We start from the raw sequence: 4827 nt of genomic DNA, 5'->3' as shown, positions 1-4827 counted from the left end.
TCTTCTTCTCCTGGCTTCCTATTTCATGAAGCTCCCTGGGAGGCATTTTCCTCCTTCATCTCCAAAATTCTTGGCTGGTGAACTCTGCTTCTTGTTGGTATGTCATTCTGTTTTGCTCTCTCTGAATCTCTTCCATTCTCCAAAATGTTTCTTCTTTTATAGGACTCCAGAAATTTATTAAGATCCACCCAAATGGGTGGAGACATGTCATCACCTAATCCAGCCTAACTCTTGATTAAATCACATCTCCAGGGAGATTATCTGATTACAGTTGCAAACATACAGTATTGAATAGGGATTATTCTGTGAAATGGGATTTTGATTAAAACATGGCTTTTCAAGGATATCTATAGCCTTTCAAACCAGCACAGTTACCATTTTGATATATCTGCTTTATCTCTGACTGTGCTCCCTGTTTTAAAGTCTATAATACTTGATTTTAAAATAGCAACCTCAGACTTTTCATTCTCAACAGTTTCCCACTCATTTGATTTCAGTCCATCTTTATTTATTTATTTATTTTTGTGGGGGTGCATAGTTCAGGAATCGAACCCAGATCTCTCACATGGAAGGCAAGTATGTCTTTCTTTAAATGCGTCTTTAACAAGTAACATTATTTATGCATTTGATAATCTATGTCCTATAATTGGAGTGTTTAGAACATTAGCATTTAATGTAGCTATTGGCATTTTGGATATCTCTTTTTCATGCTGTATTATATAATTTGCTATTTTTAATAATTCCAATTTAATGAATATGTTGGCTTTTTAGCTAAATTTCTTTCCTAATTTTAATGCTTGTTGTAAGTGTTATAGCTTGCATCCTTATGGTTTCATAGTCAACTTACAGCTAGTATTGAATCACTTCAAGAAAAACCTGATGTCTTAGCAATCATATAGGTTTCTTCCATTTCAAGCCTTTATTTTAAAATATCCCAAGTATTATAACTACAAACGTTGAAAAAACATAAAGCCACACTTAGTTTGGACTTTAAACAGTCGTAGTATTTTTGTAGATGTAAGCTTAAAAATAGTGATTTATATATATTTTTTGGTTATTCTTCATTTAGCTTGTTCTTTCTTCATTCCTCAAGATCTCTCAAGTATCATTTCTGTCTAACCTGAAGATCTGGCTTTATCATTTACTGTAGTCCAGGTCAGCTAGAAACAAATTCAGGGGTTTTTTTTTGGTTGTTGTTGTTGTTGTTTGTTTTATGTGTTATAAAATGTTTCATGTTATGAAGTGTCTGGGCATGTCTTTCATTGAATTTATTCTCATTGAAGCTAGTTGAGCTCTAACTGTGAACTCACTGCTTTTGCCTATTTTGGCCATCTATCTATTTTTCTTTTCCAATTTTTTTCTACCTCACCTTCTATGTTCAGGTTCACCTTCAGGTTACTAATTAACAACATCATTTGATAGTGCACCTCAGGCCACCAAAGTTCTATTACAATATTTGATCTCATCTCTCTCTCTTTCAGATGGTGTGATTTCTATGTATCTATCTTCAAGTTCACTGATATAGAGAGGAAAAATCATCACCTTAATATTTGTTTCACTGAATTTTGACTTTTCTTCATAATCTGTCTGCTTTTATTTTGACAACCCTCACTTTTTTGTTTTCTATTTTGTCAGAGTTCATAATTGTTATCACTGTGAAAGTTATCTAGGGTTTTATATCAGCCTGCTACAAGATTTCTCATATTCTCTTTAAACCATCATCTGTGTTGTATGCCTATATATGAAGATATTTAGGTGTATTTCTGGAGTTTTATTCTATTCATACTTTTCTTTTCACATGTCAATTCTACTCTTTTTTTTAATCTACATTTTAATATGCTATATTAGTCATTTTTTTCAGACTGTTGATCACTCTCTTTGCTTATTTATTTTTCAATGTGGATTAGAATTGGCCTTGCTAATTCTAGGAAAGTAAAAATGCTGGGTCGTCATTAGAATAATGCTAATGCTATAAATTCACTCAGGAAATTCAAATCTTCATGATATTGAGTTTTCCTATCCAGTGTACATAGTGTGTATCTCTGACTTTTAGAAATATTATTGTTTTCTTTTTCATACAGTTTTGGGATAATCGTGATAAGATGCATTTTTATCTTGTTCTTAATTTTAGTAGGAAAGTCTCCAAAGTTATATCATTAATTATGCTGCTGCCTTTTCTTTCTAGTTAAGAAAATATGTTTGATTCCTATGTTATCTAATAATCTTTTTTAAAATTTGTATTAAATTTTGTCTAAAGTATTTTCATAATTCCTTAGATCAGCCCATATACTTTTATTTCCTAACTTTATATGAATAATATAATATTTTATATATATATATATGTAATTTTGTTACTATTGAACCACTTTTGCATTTCAACAGGGCCAGGTCTGGTATCTTTCCTTCTGTTTTTTTTTTTGTTTTTTCTTCTTATGGAAAGTGATAATTTTTTCTCATTTATTGCTTCTATTGAAAACTAATCTCTCATTATTGTTGTTGCTTCTTTGAATGGTGCATCTTATCTTGCTGACGCATAAAGGAATTCACTTTTTCTTTTGTGTTTTAAGAAGTCTTTCTATGCTATGTTTATGTATGGATTAGAAATTATTGAGAAATATTTTTTTCTGTATTCAGTTGAGTTTTTTTTATATTTGACATGGTGAATTTGATCAATTTCAGAACAGTTTGAGCCCATTTTTTTCATCAAACATTGTTATTTTTCTCATACTATATTCCTGGACTTCAATTTCCGTAATGATAGATATTTGAACAAGTTTTTTATGTCTCTTACATCTTTATTCTGAGTGTCTCGTCCATTTTCTACTTGTGCTTCCATCTGAAATTTTTTTCCAGACCCATGTTCTAGCTTATTTATCCTCATTTTTCTATTTTTGTGTCTGTTGGGTTATTAATCCCTCTTGGTTACATTTATGGCATTTTTGACAATTCTGGAGTTTGCATTTGACTCTTTTATAGATTTCAATTTTTTTTAAAATTATTTTCATCATTTTTTAATGTACTAATCATGCTTAGAGAAGATCTCTATTTAATGACTCCAATATTCATGGATCTTTTCTTTAAAATATTTTTTTTCTTTTTAAAAACACATTTTGGTTTTTAGGATATTTTAAAATTTGTGCACAAAATGTGAATGTAAGACAGAGAATTTTACATTCCCTGCACCTAGCTTCTCCTATTATTAACATCTTACATTAATAAGGTGCATTTGTTACAAATAATGAAGCAATGTAAATGCATAATTATTAACTAAACTCCATACTTTCTTCAGATTTCCTTAGGGTTTTACCTAATCTCTGCTACCTGGTTGGTTATTATTCTTAAGCCCAGTTCATGTGGTAGTAAGGTGTAAGAGAGTAGATGTATTCCATAAATGTATGCATGATTTTTAATATTTTATTGAGCCTTTCTCTCTGTGCTGGGACTTTTACAGTCTTTCTCCAGTGATACACCATATCCTCCATCCAGTAAGATAAGACAATAGAACTAGTCAGAGCTTGCATTTGAGTACCCTTTTCCTCCAGGTGGACCAGCATTTTTCCCACTTTAAAGTAGGTTTGAAGTATGTGTAATCAACAAGGATTACTCTTCTCTTTCCCTTGCAAGAGCCATAAGGTAATCTTGAATCTTGACCTTGAGAACCTCCCATGTGTTTCTGAGGGTAAAAATCCATGAAAGCTCTCTCCTCAAGAGTGCAGCCCCAGGAACCTTTTCACTTTCAAGTTGGTACACTCTCAGCTTTAGCAATTTGTCAAATTTTCCATTCAAGTGTTCTTATAAATGGCTCCAGTAACTTTTGTTCCAGGTAAGCAAATGTAAGATGTGACTCTGAATTATCTTCTCTCTCTGTGTTTTGGTATGGAAGTTTGACCTGTAAACTCAGTTCTCTGATGGATCTGATGGTTCTTCTTTTTAGGGGAAAGTGCAAATGCAGTCCCCCACTACCACAAATTATTCAGTTAATTTTACCACATTTGGGAAAATTGCAGGGGTCACCATAACCAGAGTGCAGTGAATAAGCCTCACCCTGGGAAACCACCTATGTGATCATGGTCTCTCTCCTGCCAGGTGAGTATCTGATGGCTTTTTCTTTCTTTTGCATGGGCAGGCACCAGGAATCAAACCCAGGTGTCCAGCATCATAGGTGAGAACTCTGCCTGCTGAGCCACTATGGCCCTCTGATAGCTTTTTAATGTTTAAATATGGCAAGAAGGACTTCCAAGTTCTTTTTATTTTGTAGCTGAAGTCATAATTCCTCATTCTTTTAAACATTTGACTTGTAGATTTTTTTACACTGTTTTACTGAGATATATTCACATATCATATAATCATCCAAAGAGGTGATGACTCTTAGACATAATTATGCATACTGGTTTGAAAGGATTTATGTACGCTAGAAAAACCATATTTTAATCCTAATCAGTGTTGTGGGGGCAACATTTTCTTCTAATCCCTATTCAAGACTATAGGTTGGAAACTTGATTATCTTATCTCAAGGGAGATGTGACTCCATTGATTGTGGATATTAAGCCTGATTAGATGGTGATGTGTCTCCACCCATTCTGAGTCTTGATTAGTTTACTGGAATCTTATAAAAGAAGAAGTATTTTTGGAGAAAGTTTCAGAACACTGCAGAACCACGAAGCAGAGATTCCACTAGGCAGCTGCTTTTGGAGATGACAAAAGAAAATGCTTTCCAGGGAGCTTCATGAAACAAGAAGGTAGAATAGAAAGCTAGCAGACTTTGCCACATGCCCTTCCAGCTGAGAGAGAAATGTTGAACATCATTGCCTTCTTGAGCCAAAGTAT

At 33.1% G+C, this 4827-nt stretch overlaps 1 non-coding gene across 1 annotated transcript; it reads right to left on the bottom strand.

Annotated features, from left to right (window-relative positions):
- Positions 1-3931: 3931 nt before the first annotated feature.
- Positions 3932-4094, bottom strand: LOC143648941 (U1 spliceosomal RNA). Its single transcript, XR_013158838.1, has one exon. It is a non-coding gene; the product is annotated as a U1 spliceosomal RNA (small nuclear RNA).
- Between the last annotated feature and the right edge of the window lie 733 nt (positions 4095-4827).

Source organism: Tamandua tetradactyla, chromosome 10 (assembly GCF_023851605.1).
Source record: "Tamandua tetradactyla isolate mTamTet1 chromosome 10, mTamTet1.pri, whole genome shotgun sequence".
Lineage (NCBI taxonomy): Eukaryota > Metazoa > Chordata > Mammalia > Pilosa > Myrmecophagidae > Tamandua > Tamandua tetradactyla.
Note: the sequence above shows the minus strand (reverse complement) of the source record. Positions and strands in the feature narration are given on the sequence as shown.